This window comes from Oryctolagus cuniculus, chromosome 11 (assembly GCF_964237555.1).
Source record: "Oryctolagus cuniculus chromosome 11, mOryCun1.1, whole genome shotgun sequence".
NCBI classification, from domain to species: domain Eukaryota; kingdom Metazoa; phylum Chordata; class Mammalia; order Lagomorpha; family Leporidae; genus Oryctolagus; species Oryctolagus cuniculus.
Window position 1 is genome coordinate 27,869,811 of NC_091442.1, and position 20,586 is coordinate 27,890,396.

Below are 20,586 nucleotides of genomic sequence, written 5' to 3' on the forward strand. Positions count from 1 at the left end.
GCAAGGGCCAGGCTCCAAGACACGTACCCGGACCCTCCTTGGCGGCCGCGTCACTACGGCAACCGGAGGCAACAGAGTACTGAAGGCGTGAAAATGAAGACCAGAGCTGCTCAGCCTTGGCCCCATCCAGCCTTGGAATTCGAGGAGCCCAGGACGGACCTCTATGTCCCGAATCCCCATGACTCTTGCTGGCCTTTGGCTGCAAACCCGCGGCAAAGGTGGCCAGGGTACGTCCTCAAGAGCCCCACCAGGATACCGAAAGTGCCCCCTGTTGAGGCCAAGGAACGCCCCGAGCGTTCTTGGACCCCGCCGTTCCGGCCCACGTCCGCGGACCGCAGGGCTGCATCACCATGGCAACCCAGAAACATCGAGAAGCCGAGAAGCCGTTACGAACACTTAGCGCGCGCCGGCGCCCGCGAGGCCCCGCCCCTTCCGGCGTTTATCCTGCGTCCTTCACCATGGCAACCCGGCATCGGGCGCTGGGGGCCTGGCGCCAGGTGGGAGGGTGGGCGGTGAGCCCACCATCCCGAGGGAAGAGACGAAGGCGAGTGGGAGGCCAGGGAGAAGGCAGCCGTGTGCTCCCGCCAGAGCGTGTGGTGGGCGCCGCTGTAGCGCGGCCGGGGCCGGGCGTCCGCGCGCCTCAGCTCCCCGCCGGGCTCGTCCCCAGAGGGCCGAGATGGGCCAGGACTCGGGCTCCCGGCCTGCCCGGCGGCAGGGGGCAGTAGCGGCCCGTGGTGCACGAAGGCTCCTGGCGCGGCATTCCAGGCCGGGACGCATCCGGAGTCCAGCAGCCTTTGGTGAGGATTGAGAGGCTACAGGTCCCTGCCCATCCGCGCCCGGCAGGGGTCGACCGGCCCTGCACTTGGCGCTGGTTGGTGGTCTAGAGAACCCGTTGGTTTCCTCTGAAAGTGGTGATGAGGATAGTGGTTCAGACTGCTTTGCGTTTCAAGCAAGATAATGGGAAGTTTCAGGGTTTCGTATCTAGCCTACGACAAGCGCTCAGTGTCAGCTGTTGTTAGATGACCTTGGACAAGTTAGCTTGTTTGAACTTAATCCTGTTTCTCTGAAAAGTGAGAGTACCCCCGTAAGACAGATGTGACGATGACAGGAGTTAGTATTTAGGATGTCCTTAGAATGGTGCCAGGCACATAATGAGTGCTTATCCATTCTCTCTCTTAACACCAGAATCATCACTGTGTTAAATCGAGTGTAGGGAGCCATTGGTTTGGGTGAGGTCTTGAACTGGACCCACCAGACCGAACCAACATGGGGTTCCTGGTGCAGGCAGGCCAGCACCTCTGTAGCTTAGTTCCTCTTCTGACTTTGGAGGCATCAGGACACAGAGATGGCAGCCAGCTCTCCAAACGAGGCAGCCGTAGCTGGCATAATACGCGAGCCCCCTCTGCATTAAGTCGCAGTGAGATGAGCAATCTGCCTTTTGTTCTCTGTGCCCCTTTTTCTTCCGCCATTTTCTGTCCATAGAGCCAAACTCTTTGTTGGGCTCATAGCACAGCCATTTTGTTTGTTTACAAAATAAGATGTTACCCAATTCTAGAGTCACAATGAAGAGCCAATGAAGATCTTTAAGTTCTATTGGTTATACTTTGTCTTTTGGAAACTGTTATCTATTTGCCTTGTGAGATTGGACAGGATGGCTTTCGTTCTGCTGCCACAGGACTTGCAGCTTCTGGCTGGGCTGCAGGAATATTTACCCACATTTCTCGTTTTTGCCTCTCAGAGTTTTTCAGCCCTGTACACAGAAGAGTACTGTGTTCTGGAAAGATCCCTGGGCTGTGAGTCATGTGGATTTGGGTCTTGGTTTTGTTACTGGTTCTTTGTGTGATCCTGGGTGGGTCGCTTACTGTCTCCTCATCTATCTCGAGGGCTCTTTCTACAAAGGGTGCCTGGCATTTTAGATTAGTGTGTGCTTAGCCTGGTCGGGTGATGTGTTCAGTTAAAATAGCACCTAGGTCAGCAACTCTTCAGAACAGAGAGAGGCCAGCAAGTGCTTTGAGGAAGTTAGGAGGAGATCCTATAGGATTGTGAGAAGGAAGAGGTTTCTTAGTTTATACTTTGATTCCAGTAAGTAGGACTGCTAAGATGTCAGAGTAAAATGAGAATGGTTCCACCCTACACCCCAGTAAAAGTCTAGGAAGATGTAACCCCCCCCCCACCGCCTCCCACCAAGACATTCTTCCTTCTTTATACAGCTAAATTCCTTGTTGCCTGCCGGCCTAATCCGACCGCTGCTATGGGTTCCCAGAGCTGGACCGGCAGGCTGACCCGGAGCTGCAGCAGTCGCATGGGAAATAGAAGTTGTCGTCTTCTGTTTGAAGAAAGCCTCCCGTGACTTGCTGCGGGGTAAGATGGCTGTGTATCCGCCCCAGTTAAGGGGTTCGCCATGCTTTGTGCAGGTGATGGCTCTGGCTGCAGTAGTGGGATTTGAACCCCACCGTGACCTAGGATGGGAGGCTGAGCCTCAGACGCCTCACCTCTGAAGCAAGGAGAGGAAGGTCCGAGGCTGGTGGGTGATGTGGGAGATGTGGTGCCGGAAGGCTGAGGCGGTGCCTGGCGCGGCGCAGGGGCTCAGAACAAATGTTCGCTGCTCTTTCCGTCCCCATCATCGTGGTCAGCACGCTGGTAGGTGAGGCAATTTTGGGTAGTCTTTTTCTTCTCTCTGCCGCCTGGCGCACTGTAGGGGCCCAGCAAATGTTTGTTGAATGAATGAAATGGATCCACCCAGGAAGCTCTAGGAACAGTGAATTTCACATCACAGTGACTCATCGCTCGCGCTTGTTGAACACCTGTGCCAGAAACCACGCAAAGCCCCATTACCTCGGTTAGTATTCAAGTCCCACGTCGTCTACCGATCAGACTCCTGAAATGCTGCTGCCATTGATCTGTGAGCCAGAAGCTGCGTGCGGCGTCTGCCGCCGATTGCTGTCTTATTTCCCTAATGAGGCAGACGGCGGCGTGATTTCTGTAGCCTCAGCTGGGAGAGGAGCCTGCTGTCACGCTGACATCGGGTGCCGTGTTCTCGTGTCCCCAAGGATGAGCTGGCTCCCTTGATGCAATTTCCTCTCCTCTTCCTAATGGATTTGCTTAGCATTACGCTCCTGAAATGGCAGGGCCTCAGTCAGAGCCTGGGAGGGTCCCGCACCGCAGGGCAGTCACACCGCCCAGCATCAGGTGCCTTCTCTGTCCCTCGGTGGCCGCTTTGAGAGAAGTTGTAGCAGCTCTAGGGGAAGGAAAGACAAGGGAAGGTCATTTTGCTGCCTCTGATCTCCTCACTAGGTTTGAGTCTGGGGGCTAGAGAAATCTTTAGGAATCATCAGCGCCAGTACTCTTTAGACTGTTCTCTGCAGGGTTAGGGTTCACAGGATGCCCCCGCCCACCAGTAGCCATTCCTTCTTGGGAGAAGGACTACGCGAGTGGGCACAGTGTGGTGCATCCTAACTCTGATTCAGCCAGTGTAGGCTCCTAGACAGCTTTGAAACATTAAGGAACAAATTTCTCATTATTCCTCCCTACGAGCTTTGAACACAAGCCACTACTGCTGTCAGAGCAAGGCTTTGAGCAAGAATCTGACACTTGTATCCACTCACTTATTTATTCAGCATGTTTCCAGGTGCTGTACTAGGGTGCCGAGGCTACAGCAGTCAACAGAAGGCCACCAGGTGGCTTCCATCCTAGTAGAAGGAGACAGTGTGATAGGTGCCATGCAGTGCCTTCTAAGGAGGTAGCATCTGAGCAGGGAGCTCAGGGAAGTAAGGGGTGATAAGCGGCGGCGGATGGCTCCCAGCAGAGGGAGTAGCCGTGCAAGGTCTCCGAGGCAGGAGGCCAGGGTAGCTGGGGAAGCGAGATTGGGGTCTAGGTTCCTCGGACCACTGAGACCACAGAGAGGACTTCAGATTTTACTCTGAGAGAGACAGGAGGACCTTGCAGAGGTGAGAGTGGAGGAGTGACAGGTGCTGATTGACAGAACCATTCAGGCTGGTGGGTGGAGAAGAGTTTAGAGCTGAGAGTGGACACACAGGCCAGTCAGCTCTTTGAAGAGTCTGGTTGTAAGGTGACAACAGCTTGGACTGGGATGGTAATGGTGAGAATTGCTTGGATTTGGGATGAATTTTGGAGGTAGAGCTTACATGCTCTGCTCATGAGTTCCATTTTGGATGGTAGAGAAAGAGGATTCAAGAATGACTGTAGGAGGGGGTTAAGCTGCAGGTTGGGCACCAGCTGCACTCCTCTGTCAGAGGGCCTGGGCATAGGTCCCAGCTCCTAGCCCCATGTTGGCTTCCTGGGCACCAGCAAGTGATGGCTCCTGCTGCTCACATGGGAGACCCAGATAGTGTTCCTGGCTCCTGGCTTTGGGTTGGCCCAGGCCCAGCTATTGCAGACATTTGGGGAATGAACAAGCGGATGGGAGATTTCTCTGTGTTTGTGAGTCTCTCTCTCTGTCTGTCTGTCTCTCAGATTTATTTATTTGAAAGTAAGAGTTACACACAGAGAGAAGGCAAGGCAGAAAGAGAGAGAGAGAGAGAGAGGTCTTCCATCCAATGGTTCACTCCCCAGTTGGCTGCAAAGGGTGGAGCTGAGCCGATCTGAAGCCAGGAGCCAGGAGCTTCTTCTGGGTCTCCCATGCAGGTGCAGGGGCCCAAGCACTTGGGCCATCTTCTACTGCTTTCCCAGGCCACAGCAGAGAGCTGGATCAGAAGTAGAGCAGCCAGGACTTGAACCAGCATCTATATGGGATGCTGGCATTACAGGTGGTGGCTTTACCCACTATGCCACAGTGCTGGCCCCTCTGTATTTTTAATAAAATAAATGAATGCAAACTTGATAAAGAAAAAGAAGTGGAATAGCTCCAAGGCTTGGGGCCTGAGCACCCAGATGAAAAGTGCTGTTTACTGAGCCAGGGAAAACAGAGGGGCAACAACAGACCCCAGGCCTGGTTTGCCAGTTGGAGCCTTTGCGTGATGGAGGGGCTCCGCCGTGTGGTGATGTTACAGGGTTTGCGACCGGCTCCCCAGCAGGGTGTGTTTGCTGAAGTTGTCCATGCTCATGATTTGCCCAAGGTCACATGAGCTAGCCCTTGAACCTAGATCAACTGGTCCCAGTGTAGGGACTCATAGTGTCTACTAGTGTCAACAGAATGTTGTCTCTGTTGGCTCCTCTTGAGGTTCAGGGAGCTGTGCACAGGGGCACTGGGCTGCCAGGGCTGTGATTTGGCACCTGGGTGGTTCAGGGCTGCAAGATTTCATGTGGTGCAGATTAGCAGGAGGGCAGGCCTTTCCTTTTCTCCCAGTAGCACACCCTTGGGAGGATTAGACGGCCTGGAGTGTGTTCCGAAGATGATGTTCAGAATGGCCTGGGCGCTGAATACCACACTGTGACCAGGGCAGCTGAGGGAACAGGGGATGTTTGCCTGGAGAAGGTTCGAGTGAAATCTCACTAAGTCCTCTGACAACAGAAGGCTCTGTGAGGCGGCATCCTTCCTGCCACTGTGTGTGTGCTGGTCCCGATGATATCTAATTTGTGGTTTTCATTTAGTTAAAAGTATGATTTTGTGGCTCCTGGTGGGTTTCACTGCCTCCCTTGAGGAGGGAGACACGTGACCTGGAGATGAGGTCAGCGTTCCCTGGCTCCACAGTTTTGCCATTGTCTGACTGATGTGTACTCCCCACGTGGAAAACCAAAATAGCTCAGAACTTTGAGACGGAGTCTTTTGGGTCTTGACCAACGAGGAGATGAGATTGTTCCCAGTTGGGCACAGACTAAGGTGGGCACAGCTGACATCTTGCAGGAGCAGGAGAGGAATCCAGAGGGAGGAAGCTAGAGGAGGCAGTCAACATGCTGTTAGCTTGGGGCAGGAGGTCTGTCCTTGGGAAACTTGACTGCTCTGTGTAATTTTCTTAGTGGTTGCTGTTAGTATTATATGATACAAGCATACCTGAAAATGTTCATGGGAACTAGGATTTAACGGTAACTTTATTTTGCTGCAAGCAATTCTGAAATCCATGCCTGGTTTTTCATGATCTGCACATTCCGTGAACTTGTGAAAGGCTCCCCCATACAGATGTGACTGCATTATTTCAGGTGAAGAGCAGAAACATGACTTTCCTTTAGGTCCCTTCTCTTCCCTATTTTTATTTATATATCTTAATTTTTGTTTCAGTCATCAAATATGGTTTATAAAACTCATAAGAATAGAGTGTCATGCTGCCAGCATTTTGGTGTAGCGGGTAAAGCCACTGCCTGCGATGCTGGCATCCTATGTGGGCACTTGAACCATCTTCTGCTGCTTTCCCAGGTGCATTAGCAGGGAGCTGGATTGGAAGTGGAGCACTGGGACTTGAACTGGCACCCATATGGGATATTGGTATTGCAGGCAGCCACAGTTTAACCTGCTATGCCATAATGCCAGCCCAATTTTTTTTTTTTTTAAAGTCAGAGTGACAGAGAGAGTGAATCTTCCACTTACTGGTTCTTTCCCCCAAACTGTCACCAATAGCCAGGTCAGGGCCACAAACTTCTTTCTGGGTCTCATATTTGGGTGACAGGGACCAAGTACTTGGGCCATCATCTGCTGCTTTCCCATGCAGTTCAGGAGGGAGCTGTTTTGGAGGCTGAATAACTAGGATTCAAACCAGTGCTCCGATAAGGGCTGTTGGCATTACAGGTAGCACCTTAACCCACTGTGCCGCAGTGCCAGCCCCTTTAATTCCCTTTCTAGTGGAAGAAGTCTTTTTAGCCAGTCTTTGAGGGTATTTCTTGTTAATGTCAAATTCCTTTAACTTTTATTTGCCCTAGAATGGCTTTATTTTCCATGTATTCACAAAGGATTGTTTTGCTCAATGTAAAATTCATGATTGATGATTCTTTGCATCAAGCATTTGAAAAATGTCATGCCACTTTCAACGTGCCTCCATGTTTTTATATGAGAAACCTGCTGTCACTCAAGTCAGCATTCCTTCATGGGTAATCCGTAGTTCCTCCCTAGCTACTTTGAAAATTTTTCTTCTGTCTTCAGTTTTTAGAAGCTTAATTATTGTGTGTCTTGGCATGGATTTCTTTGGGTTTATCCTTTTGGGGATTTGTTCAGCTTCTTGAATCTGTATGTAAGTTTGTGTCTCTGCCAAATTTGGAAAGTTTCAGCCATTATTTATTTGAATACTCCTTTTGTGCCTTTCCTTCTCTCTTCTCCCAGTGTTAAAATGTTAGCTTTTTTGGTCTTGTTCACAAGCCCTGAAGGCTCTCTTTTTGGTTTTGTTTGTTTTGTTCTCAGTCTGCTTTCTCTCTGTTGTTCACATTGGGTAAATTCTTTTGGTCTGTCCTCAAGTTCATCGATTCTATTCTGTTATCTGCTCTTTTAAAGTAAGACCATCTAGGGAGAATTTTATTTCTGTTATTATTTTTTGATTCTATAACTTTTTTAAAGATTTATTTATTTATTTGAAAGTCAGAGTTACACAGAGAGAGGAGAGGTGGAGAAAGAGAGAGAGAGAGAGAGGGAGGGAGGGAGGGAGAGAGAGAGAGAGAGAGAGAGGTCTTCCATCCAGTGGTTCACTCCCCAATTGACTGCAATGGCCGGAGGTGCACCAATCCGAAGCCAGGAGCCAGGAGTTTCTTCCAGGTATCCCACACAGGTGCAGGGGCCCAAGGACTTGGGCCATTTTCTACTGCTTTCCCAGGCCATAGCAGAGAGCTGGATAGGAAGTGGAACAGCCGGGTCTTGGATCAGTGCCCATATGGGATGCTGGTGCTTCAGGCCAATTGCACCACAACACCGGTCCCTGATTCTATAACTTAAATTGGTTCTTCTTTATAATTCTTATTTCTTTCTGAGATTTTCTGTTTTTCATATGTTTCAAGGGAATTTGTAATTGATTATTGAAACATTTCTATGACAATTTTATTTTTATTTATTTGTTTGAGAGAGTTACAGACAGAGGGGTGAGAGACAAGAGAGAAAGGTCTTCTCTCTGCTGATTCACTCCCCAAAATGGAATGCAACAGCTGGAGCTGGGCCCATCCAAAGCCAGGGGCCAGGAGCAGCTTCTAGATCTCCCACATAGGTGTAGGAGCCCAGGCACTTGGGCCATCTTCTACTGCTTTCCCAGGCCATAGCAGAGGCCTGGATCAGAAGAGGAGCACCTGAGACTTGAACCAGCACACATATGGGATGCTAGCACTGCAGGCGGAGGCTTAACACACTATACCACAGTGCCAGCCCCAACAATTACTTATAAAATCTTTGTCAGATAATTCCAACACCATGGCATCACTTGATTGACTGATGTTTATTATTCAAATTGTGATTTTCTTGGTTCTTGGTATAACACGTGATTTTTTAAATTGTGTCCTGAACATTTAATCTATTATGTTAGGATACTCTATGTCCTACTTCAGTCTTTTATTTTATTTTTTTAAAGATTTGATTTATTTATTTGAAAAGCAGAATGATAAAGGGAGAAAAAGAGAGAGATCTTCCATCTGCTGGTTCTCTCCCTAAATGGCCACAATAGCAGAGCCTGGGTCAGTCTGAAGCCAGGATCCCAGAACTCCATCTGGGTCTCCCACATGGGTGTCAGAGGCCCAAGCACTTGAGCTGTCCTCCACTGTTTCCCCAGGCACATAAGCAAGTGAAGCACCCAGGACTTGAATAGGCTCTCTGATATGAGAGTGCTGGCCCCAAGCTTTTTATATTCGTAGGCATTCATTGTGGATAGATTTAGCAACAGGTCCTGGCCTACTTTTGTGGGCTGTGGTTTCAATGACAATTTAATTTTCAGAGCCTTTGCAATGTCCTTTGGGTCTATTTGGTTTGTCTGAAGTTGCTGGGAGCTCCCATAGGTCCTTGCTGGTGTTGCCCAAGGATACAGAGGGGTTTCCCCAGACAAGGACCACTAGGTGTGTCTCAGTCCTGGAGCAGAGTATCAGGCTCACGCAGATGAAGGGACTTCTGAAGCCAGCTGCTTCCTGGGGATGGATCCCTTTTGTTAGTGCCACATGGCTACCCCATGTCTCCAGGTAGGGAAGTGGAACTTCAGGCCCAAGGTGACAAAGAGGCTTCCTGGGCTGGGCTGCTAGTAGTGTGGCAGGGTCCCTCATGCCAGAATCTTTTGGAGGATGGGATATGTTGGCCCCAGCAGGGAAGGAGAGCACTTCCCCGGGGTGGTTTTCTTTTGAAGCGGGGCTCCCAGCTTCTCCCCCTTGCTGGGACTGCTGGACTCACCTGGTTGTAATGTCAGAGCCAAGGTAGGGGGGAAGCCGCTGGGCTGCTCAGTGTTGTGAGGCTGAGGGTCAGGAATGCATGGCGCATGCTGCCTTCTGTTTGGTGGGAGGATATGAAGCAGGAAATCTTCAGTTAGCTTTTGTGACACCACCCTGGTCTCCTCCTCCCTGCCTCCTCCTTCCCCTGCCCTCTGTGCAGTAATTGACTGTTGAGTGACCCCCGCAGTTGACTTGGTGTTGCGTCCCTGGAGTGTCGTGCACTCATATCATCTTGTGATGACTCAGGGAGCCAAAGCCTGCTTGTGTTTTCAGAGCACACAGCTGATGGTTGTGTTGTGTTCACTCAAGAGCCTGTATTTGCTGACTAGGCAGGTCTCACTTGAGAGCACACCAAGAAAGCAGGAGAAAAAAAACCCAACCCTGAAAGCTTGCTGTCCCACAGGTTCACAGAAGTCCTGGCCTGCTCTCCAGTGGGAGTTCCCTTTCCTCCATAGCATGAATATTTCTTAAGAGCCAGGAGATTTAGCAAGCTTTGAGTTCTTAAGAGAACAAATATGGACATATCCGTGTTAAGTAAAGGCTATAGGAAGCCATTGTTTTGGATTAAGTTCCTAAACAGACCAGGCTGACAGTCAGAATGGACTCATTCATACTAACATCCCGCTTTGTGCTATAGCCAAGCTGCCTGCTTCTAAGAAATCAGGCTTAGAGAGAGATGACAGCTGCATCTCTCGAACAGGCCAGCCTCAGTTGGCATGACAGTCAAGTCTTCCTTATTTAATCTTCACACAAAATAAGTAGCCAGGGATAACCCGATGCAAGCCAACCAGTCATCTGCCTGTCGTCCTGTCTCCCTGCCCCTGCCTTGCAGGAGAAGGAACTTTGAAAGGACAAGTTCACTTTTCCTTTCTGTTTCCGCTGTCTGGAAGCCCCTCCTCTTCCTGTGAAACCAGCCTCCTCTGGGACTGTTGGAACACTTCTTCCATCTTATGGGATGGCTGATGGTAGGATCAGAAATAACGCCCGTGAAGATTATTACACTGAATGGTTGGAATTGTGTCCTTTGACATTGGACATTTTGACAGTTTCCTGCCATCACTTTTTTTTAACCTGTTGTTGAAAATAAAAGGACTACTTTGTCCATTATAAGCACAGAACTTGCTTCCTTTCACATCTTTACTTTTACAGCTTTTGGCTTTAATTTTGTTAAAGGGTTGTGGCATGTCCTCTACCCGTATGGCCTTCCTGCTCTGGGTGAGAATCCTACTTTCCCTTCAGGTCCAGCTTGCATTTTACTGCCCTGGCAGCCTTCCCTGAATGCCCCTGCCCAAGGTCTACACCTCTCTCCAAAGTCCCAACCCATAGCTTAGCCATGCATGTGTTGACTGCTTTGCTATCTCTCATGCAAGAGCATTTCACTTTTTTTTTTTTTTTTTGAAGATTTATTTGAAAGGCAGAGTGACACAGAAAGAGACAGGTCTTCCATTCACTGATTACTCCCCAAATGCCTGCAATAGCTGGGGCTGAGCCAGGTTGAAGCTAGAAGCCAGGAACTCCATCTGAGTCTCCCACATGGGTGGCAGGGACTCAAGGATTTGAACCATCATCTGCTGCTTCCCAGGTGGATTAGCAGGGAGCTGGGTTGGAAGCAGAGTAACCAGGACTCAAACAACATATGGAATGCATGCATCCCAAATGCTATACCACAATGCCTGTCCTGACATTGAACTCTTTTTTTTTTTTTAATGATTTATTTATTTATTTGAAAGTCAGAACTACAGAGAGGTAGAGGCAGAGAGGGAGAGGTCTTCCATCCACTGGTTTGCTCCCCAATTGGCCTCAGCGGCCAGAGTTGTGCTGATCCAAAGCCAGGAGCCAGGAGCTTCTTCCGGGTCTCCCACGCGGGTGCAGGGGCTCAAGGACTTGGACCATCTTCCACTGCTTTCCCAGGCCATAGCAGAGAGCTGGATCAGACCTGGAGCAGCTGGATGCCAGCACTGCAGACCTGGGCTTTAACCCACTGCGCCATAGTGCCAACCCCAGACGTTGAACTGTTGCTTAGTGTTTTGTTTAATCCAATTCAGAATAAAATGAAAAGCTTTTCATGCTCTGCAGGGTCCTGCCTGATCCTGCTACCCTCTAATCTCCTTCCTCTATCCGTTCTCCCTCCTTCTCATGGCCTCAGTCACTTGGTCCTTCCCAGTCCTTGAGTTGCCAGATATACTCACTGTTGGATCCTTGGTGCCTGGGACAAAAGGCACTCAACAAATAGCTATTGCAGTAATTAATGAATAGATTTAAATAAATTTTATTATCTTGCCATCAAAAAGGTCATTTATGCTTATTTTAGAACTTCAGGAAATATAAACAAGTAGAGGAAAAAAACTATAAAATTCACACTTGAGAGGCAAAATATCATTTACACTTACAATTTTGTTCAGTCTTTTTACTATCTTATGACATTCTGGCTGATTGATAAATTATATTCGTGATACAGAGTTTTGTCTTTTAAGGTGTGTATGTGTCATGCTTTTTGTGTTACATTTATTTATACTGCTCCTTATTCCATAAAAAGCTTGAGGCCCATGAGATACATGAGTACCGTGTTTTTTCTAGTGCCTGCAGTAGGCAGGCCTGTGCCGTGCTCCTGCTAAGTGCTTGCAGAATGAGTGGGGGTATGAGTCTCAGACGCCAGGGTGGAGGGCGGCAGACGATGACCATGCCTGACTCTGGGAAGCAGCCAGGGCCTCCTCCCAGCTGTGCCTGTGGCACACGGTACTTGGCAGGCTTTGCCTCCTCTTTCTGGAAGGAAGGAGACCTTGTCACAAGGAGTGGCTTCCCTGTGGACCAGATCGTACTCATTCCATCCTGCAGATGTGTATCACCGAAAACGCTGTTTGCATGCAAAGAATGCAAAGCCTCAGCCCAGCAGCTGAATGTACCTGCTCCTCCTCCCCTCCCATAGCCTGCAGGCCTGTACCCCTGATGTGGCCAACACTGCCATCGCCTTCCACCCGCCCAAGCTCCAGGCTCCTCTGGATGGGAGAGCGCAGGCAGGATGGTGCCTGCAGGTCTTTCAGAAGCCAGGGCCCTGAAGTGGCATATGTTGTGACTGCCATATGTGATTGTACCACCTCCCTCAGGCCACAGGGCCAATACACAAGCTCATCTCTTCACAGATGAACCTCTCGCCCCGCCCCCACTCACACAAATACCTGCCACAACCTCCTACAGCAGATGATCTCGGCGCTGATGCCACTGTCTCAGGAAAAACTTCGTCAACCCCGGATTTCATCATCTGACCTATTAAATGGTCTTATTGCGAAGCTCTGAGTTCCCTTCCTTCCTTGCGCTCTTGACAGTCTGTAGTTCTGCATTTTTGTGCCTTTGTTGCCCATTAGACTGTGAGCTCAGTGAGGGTAGGGGCCATGTGTGCTTCTGTTCACTGCATCTCCAGTGCTAGGCCCGGTGCCCAGAGCATGAGAGTGTTCAGTAAATATTTTCTGAATGAACAGATGAACAGTAGACTCTGGGGCCGAGGCAATACGGAGTGCTGCTTAAGAGAGTGAGCTTCGGAAGCAGACATTTGGAGTTCAAACCCAGCTGTGTGACCTTGGAGAGTGCTGCTGTTTCCCTGTCTGTTAGATGGAAATGGTGGTACTGCCTGTCTCACAGGTCGTTGCAAAGAGCAGGCGAGGTACTGTGTATCATGACCTTCAAGCTGGGCTCACCAGACCTCAACCTACCTTAGCTGTCATCATGGCTACCAGGTTCTACTCTTGTGCCCAACAGGAATGCTGCTCTAATAACTTTGGTACCTTTCTTTGAATATTTCAGTGGGTGACAGTCCTAGAAGTTGAGCGGTTGCATCAGAAGGTTCATTTATATGGAATCAATTTTTGTGTACAGAACAAGGGGGAGATCTTTGTATTTCCCAAATGGAGAGTTACGGGAAGCCAACACCCCCGTTAGCTTCTGGGTCAGTAGAAATGGGAGTCTCAGCAGCCAAGTCAGTGGCAGTGAGCATTTGTGTAAGTGAAGCATAATCTGATGGGAAGTTATCACAGCTGCTGGTAGCCTGCTTTACCCCTTGGAGCTTACCTGGGGTCAGGGGTCACCAAGATCAGACAGCCAGGACTGGATTAGAGGGTTCTGCTATAGCTCCCTGACTTGAGTTTTACACCCAGCAATGCAGGAAGTCGTCATTAATACAATAGCTTTCAGCCTTGCCTTACTTGACCATTTATTCTCTGTTTGCCAAGCGTCTAGACTTGACATCTAAATGCCTTAATGTTTAGAGCCTTGTTATCAGACATTTAGCCATCACATAAGCCTAGGGCTTTTCAGTTCAACATGTGGGGTTTTGGTGCAACAGAGAAGTCTCCTGGCCTCAGGCCTCCCTGGCAGCAGGCCTCACATGGCCTCTCACTAGCCAATCGTCCCAGCACCACCTATAAGTTCCACACAAATGAATCTATTTCTAAACTCTATTCTTTTCTTCTAATTCTATCGAAGATCTTTGTTCATCCAATTTCCACTATTCTTGTTTTTCTTTTAAAGATTTATTGATTTATTTATTGGAAAGACAGAGCAAGAGAGACATCTTTCATCCACTGTTTACTTCCCAAATGGCTGCAGCAGCAGATGGAGGACAGGTTGAAGGCAGGAGCCGGGAACTCCTTCCAGGTTTCCCACTTGGGTGCAGGGGCCCAAGCACTTGAATCATCTCCCATCCCATGCATTAGGGAGCTGGATCAGAAGTGGAGTAACCAGTCTCAAACTGGCACTCAGATATGGATGCAGGCAGTGGCTTAAGTTGCTGTGTCTCAATGCCAGTCCCCTGTTCTTATTTTGAAAAAAAAAAAAAAAAATCCCTGGCTGTAGTCTCATCCAAGACAACTTGAGAATCAGCTCCTGCACATTGTGTCCCAACTCCTTTACATGTGCCTGTCTATGTGCATGTGCACACAAGCCCCCATGTGTTCATGTACACATGTGTGCGCACACACACACACACACACACACCCCTGCTCCCTCTGGGATATTCACTGGAATTAGATTGAACAAATGGAATAATTAAGAGGGGATTGATAGCTTTTCCTTACCAAATCCTCCCATCCTGGAACCAGAAATGGCATTCATTTCATCTGGGTTTTTTTTTATGTTCTTCAGTAAAATGTCGTAGTCCCTTGCATCTGGCCTCTCGCATTTGGTGTTCCTTGTTGCTGTTATCAGTAGGACCTTATTTATTGTATTTTGTCAGTTGGCTGTTACTGACTACAGGAGCACTATCGTTTGCTTTTGCTTTTTGCTCATGGTGAGAGGTGAACTGAGAATGTTCCAAACAGATGGCTAAGCTGGTGTTGGTTGCTATGATACAAGCAGAGTGCTAAATTCAACGCGATAAGCAACTCCTAGGAAGGACAGGTTGACCTGTGGGTTGTTTGCAGGGCACCGAGTGCCGCAGTTTGCCAGTAACATCTGTACTTGGTTTGGTTGCTATATAGTGTTGGGTACAGGTTTATCATTGCCTCATAAATATTGTTCCTGAACAATTCAGATTGGTTTACAGAGTCATTTAAGGCAGCCTAGGCAAAGCAGTGTTGAAATATCTTTTTAGATGATCCACTTTGATCTCTTTGTGAAGGCTTGGATTTTTTGAGAGTGCCTTCCTAATAGCACGTGTGACTAGTTTCACAGTGATGATAAGGTTCGCCTAGGGGTTTGCAGTTACTTGAGTTATCTTTTGACTTTTGGCCTTTTTAATCAAGATAAGATCCTGTAGTACTACTTTTTATTTTTAATGTAACAGTTTTATAAAGCTGTAGTTCACACAACATAGACTCACCCAATTAAATTGTACAACCCAATGGTTTTTAGGATATTCACAGATTTCCCCAACCATCACCACAGCCAGTTTAGAAGGCTTTCATCTCCCTAAAAAGAAATCCTGTTCCAACGAATAGTCACTCCCATTCCTCCCAACCCTCCTCAACTTTAGAAAACCACTGATCTACTTTTTTTAAAGAGTTTTATTTTATTTATTTGAAAGAGTTAGAAGTTGAGACAGAGAGGCCTTCCATCCGCTGGTTCACTCCCCAAGTGGCTGCAACGGCCAGAGTTGAGTCGATCCAAAGCCAGGAGCCAGGAGGTTCTTCCTGGTCTCCAACATGGTTGCAGGGGCCCAAGCATTTGGGCCATCCTCCACTGCGTTCCCAAGCGAAGTAGCAGGGAGCTGTATCAGAAGTGGAGCAGCCGGGATTTGAACCGGCACCCATATGGGATGTCAGCACTGCAGGTGGCAACTTTAACCCACTGCACCACAGTGCCAACCCCCTCCCCGCCCCAGTCTACTTTCTGTTTCTATAAATTTGCCTCTTCTGCACATTTCACATAGAAGGAACAAAACAACATGTAGTCTTTTGTACCTAGTTCTTTTTTAAAAAGATTTGTTTATTTGAAAGGCAGAGTGACAGAGGAAGAGATTGGGGGAGGGGAGGTTGAAGAGAGAGAGAGAGAGAGAGAGCTTTGATCTGCTGGTTTACTCCCCAAATGGCTACAATGACCGGAACTGGGCCCCGCTGAAGCTAGGAGCCAGGACCTCCACATGGGATTCCCTGGCAGTGGCAGGAGCCCAAGCCCTTGAGCCATCATGCACTGCTTTCCCAGGTAAATCAGCAGGGACCAGGATCAGAAGCGGAGCAGCAGGCATCCAAACCATACTCCATATGGGATACCGGCATTGCAGGCAGCGCCTGACCCACTGCACCACAGTGCTGGCCCCCACAACCAGCTCCTTTTACTACCATGAGTTTGTCAAGGTTCATCCACGTTTCAGCATCTATCAGTTCTTTATTCCTTTTTATTGCTAAATAATATCCACCGCCTGAATATATCACAATCTGCTTATCCATTTTTCAGTTGGTGGCCATATAGATTATTTCTACTTTTTGAATATCATGAGTAATACTACTATGAATATTTATGTATGGGATCCTAAGTTTTCATTTCTCCTGGACATGTAGCTCAGAGGTGAAATTGATGGGTCATGTGATAACTCTATGTTTAACCTTTTGAGGAACTGCCAGGCTGTTTTCCAAATCAGCTGCACCATTTTACATCCCCACCAGCATTCCAGGAGGGTTCCAATTTCTCCATAACCTTGCCAACACTCGCTATTGTCTGTCTTTTTGGTGACGGCCACTCTAGTGGGTATAAACTGATATCTCCATTGCATTTTCCCAATGGGCTAACCTTATTACTTCTTTGATCTAACATTTAAAAGCCGTCTTTTACCTTTTTTGGGGTGTGGGGTTACCCTTGCTAGATTTGCATTAAACGTTTCATACCTTTGTTTTCCTTGCAAGTCCTAGAAAGCCATGCAAGTAGACAGTGTGTCATATGAGCATTGTTACGGCAGCAGAAGGGGCAGGGGAGGGGGCATCCTTGAACAGAACTTCAGGAAGCGAGAAGTGTCTATAATGCATGTGACTATGGCCAAAAAAGAAAATAGGTTATTTAGACATCTCAGTCAACTACAACCCTTGTTAAAGGTATTATAAAACACATAACTAAATCGAGAAACAAGCTTTCTACTGGAATCCCTCAGTAATCGTTGGCTCCTAGTGAATCATATGAAGAAAAATTTAGTGTGTCCTGCCAGACATGAAGATACTACCTGTAGCCAGCAAAGTTCTCTGTGAACACGTGCTGATTGCCAGAAGCTGGAAATGTGAAGAATGGAGGGTGAGGGGGAAGTACAGAGAGTTGTTAGGATAGAGATCACTGAACCAAGGGCAGGAGAGCCTGCAGGACTCAGGTGTCTTCAGGGGTAATCTATCAGAAGATAAGAAATGAGAAAACAGCAGTGGGATAATGACAGTGAAGAGAAAGGCCGACACTTTGTCTGTGTTGCAGCCTTGAAAGCCTGAGCTTCAGAGATCAAGGAGAATTCAAGGCCTTGGAAGCCTTAGCTGGGGCGAATGGCACCTGCTACCTTTTATTCAGGCCTTGCTGTGTGAAAGGCACAAGGCCAGGGCGCACATGAATTGTCATGCTGACTCTTCACAGCCCCCAAGTTTACAGGTGAGGAAAATGAAGCACCAAAGGATTCTATCACCTGCCTAACGTCTGCAGGTGGCATTTGAAACCTGGCCTTTCTGGACCTTTGCAACTCAGAAATTTGGGTGTGTCTGCAAGGTAATGCAATTGTAAGCACTATTCTACTTTGGGTAGACACAGAATTTGAGAGAAACTAGGAAGAAAATGGTGATTTCTTAGTAAACTGCCTGTTTTCTAGCGCTGTGGTATAGCAGGTAAAGCCAGCACCTGTGATGCTGGCATGCTATTTGGGCACTGATTGGTGTTCTGGCTCCTCTACTTCCAGTCCAGCTCCTTGCTAATAGCCTGGGAAAAGCAGGGAAAGATGGCTCAAGTGTTTGAGCCCCTGCCTTCCACTTGGGACCTCAGGGTGAAGTTCCTGACTTCTGGCTTTGGTCTGATCCAGCACCAGCTGTTGGAGCCACCTGGGGAGTGTACCAGCAATTTCTCTCTCTCTCTCCCTCTCTCCCTCTCTCCTCTCCCCTCTCCCTCTCTTGGTAACTTTTTAAAATTTGTAAATAATTTTTTTAAAAGTAAAAGGCCCATTTTGTGGCAAGACTGAACTCATAACTACAGCAAGGACTAAGAATCCTCTAGAATAAGACTGAGTCCTACAAACACTTAGATGGTCTTGGTACCTGCAGGTCAGCTGTGACTTCCTTGTCCGTACAGGTGTTCACTGTGCACACTCACTGGACCTTCCTGACCCCATAACTCTCCCATCTGTGATTGAATGGGGCTGTTACTATCAAGACTGACAACATTAAGGTTTCTTGGGAGAAGCGAAGAGTATTCTGGAGAGAAGAAAAAGACAATGGGACAACTCTTAAAACTCCAGGAAATCAGTGTCTTGGATGAAGGGCTTGCCAGCCTTGTCCCTTACCCCAGCCCCTGATCCCGTCTCAGGTGGCAGTGAAACGCTGTCCCTGAGAACACAACAGAGCCATCAGTCAGCAGAGAAACACCACTTGGTGCGTCGGGGCCCTAGCAGTTTCCAGGGCAGAGCCTGCTCCGGGAACCATCACTTGTCCCAGCAGCTCCTCCCTGAGACACGCCTTAATGACTGAGGCCCCCTGGAGCCAGGGCCGGCAGGAGAATGGCAGGTTCCTGAACTGAAGAGCTTGGGGATCACGAAGATCAAACATCTCTGGTGCATCACTCTTCACTCACCACATGCTAATTGGGGATACTCTGGATCCTGGCCAGGGGTGGAAGATTCACCCTGCCTCTCTGTCACAGGCTTTGTGACTGTCAGCCTTTGTGTCCTCAACTGGGATCTGTCTCAGGAGAATCTCAAAGTCTTCCTGTGTGGGGCAACCACAGAGTCCCCGGCTGCCAGGATTAATAGGCACTCGGAGGCCCAGCTGTCATCACCATGCATTTTGTGGAAGCTCCCAGGGTGAGCCGCTCAGGTCGAGACATGCCACACACCACACAGCTGTGGAAGCCACGCTCGTGAGACAGGTGCAGCCACAGGATCTCACCATGCTGGCGCCACACCTTTGTACAAGAAGCTCCAGGCTTTTTATTTTATTTAATTTTTTTAACAACACATTTAAAAGTTCTGTCTTCATTTGGAATGGTGACAGAGAGAGACGAGTGGAGGGCGAGGAGTTCAGAGAGACCATGCGTGTTTAGACTGTGACTGTTGCATCTTCTTACCTGTACCCGAGGGAAGGTGTGTGTTCCAGGCCCCAAGACCTCCCCCAGGTCTGTAATTGTCTAGGACTCAGCATAGAGTATTACTGATGGGGAAGAATTAGTACCAGGAAAAGATACAAAGCAAAATCAACAAAGAAACAGGGCAAAGTCCCTAGGAAACCAGGAGCCAACATCCAGTGGAGTCACACGGGATGTGCCCAAATCTGCCAGCAACAAATGTGACAACACATGTCAAACACTGTCTACCAGGGACACTCATTAGAGACTCATTGCCCAAGGTTTTCCCCCCCGGGACTTGTCACAGGCTGCGTCTGCCAAGCTAATACTGAGACTCCAGCCTTCCGGGAGGAAAACAGGTGTTCTCATAAACCACATGGTTTGCACAAATGGCCTCTGCACAGTGAGCACACCCTCGTCATTTAGGGCAAGTTTCCTGTCAGCCTAGGGAACTGTTCACCAGGCAAGTTCCCAGATGTCAGCCAAGGGCAACCTTGAAAGGCTGGCCATTCCAAGGATAGCAATCTCAGGCCTGCTGTGTTTACTACACAGAGAGGCAATCACATTTCATCTCTTATCTGTCAGAGTTTAGTCAATTGCTGTCAGCAAGGTGAATGTGATCATTACTGTCATAAACCCTTAGACTCTCCCTCTAACAGGTCACCTACACCTGACTATCCTAGGATACCTCAAACCCAGTATGTACAACACTGACCTCATCATCCTCCCCACATTCTGGCTCTTTCTCTAGCATGCATTTCCTAGTGAATGGCTGTTCCAGATCTCCCATCACCAAGATTATTCTTTTTGTTAAGTTTATTTAGTCATTGAAAGGTAGAGTGACACAGAGAGCGTGCAAGAGAGCTGTTCCATCTGCTGGTTCATTCCCCAGATGCCCGCAATGGGCAGTGCTGGGTCAGGCCAAAACCAGGAGCCAAGAACTTCCAGATCCCACACAGGGTGGCAGGGATCCCAATACTGGAGCTGCCTCTCAAGGTGCACATCGGTTGTGAGCTGGATGGAAGCAGAGGCAGGACTTGCACTCCGTTGTGAATGGGTCATCCCAAGCCATAGCTGCACCCATACTCCCACCCCGGTATCATAGAATTCTGTTGTAGGAGCATAATTTATTTAACTAATTCTCTCCTGGTGGATATTTCAGATTTTTTTTTTTGACAGGCAGAGTGGACAGTGAGAGAGACAGAGAGAAAGGTCTTCCTTTGCCGTTGGTTCACCCTCCAATGGCCGGCGCGGCCGGCGCGCTGGGCCGGCGCACCGCGCTGATCCGATGGCAGGAGCCAGGAGCCAGGTGCTTTTTCCTGGTCTCCCATGGGGTGCAGGGCCCAAGCACCTGGGCCATCCTCCACTGCACTCCCTGGCCACAGCAGAGGGCTGGCCTGGAAGAGGGGCAACCGGGACAGAATCCGGCGCCCCGACCGGGACTAGAACCTGGTGTGCCGGCGCCACAAGGCGGAGGATTAGCCTAGTGACCCGCGGCGCCGGCCTCAGATATTTCTAAGACTGCTATTCTGAAGTTTTTTGAAACTCAGATGTGCTCATAATAATCCCTGATTCTGACATTTTTTAAAAAAA

At 48.7% G+C, this 20,586-nt stretch overlaps 1 protein-coding gene across 4 annotated transcripts in view; it reads left to right on the forward strand.

Moving 5' to 3' along the window:
- The first annotated feature begins 688 nt into the window (after positions 1–688).
- The window catches only part of TGM3 (transglutaminase 3), a 101,533-nt gene continuing 81,635 nt past the window's right edge, over positions 689–20,586 (forward strand). For all 4 annotated transcript variants that reach the window (XM_051845187.2, XM_070051428.1, XM_051845188.2 and 1 more), the window contains exons 1-2: positions 689–797; positions 2,211–2,361. The gene's annotated coding sequence lies outside the window, so the exon portion shown is untranslated. The remainder of the gene's footprint in view (positions 798–2,210; positions 2,362–20,586) is intronic.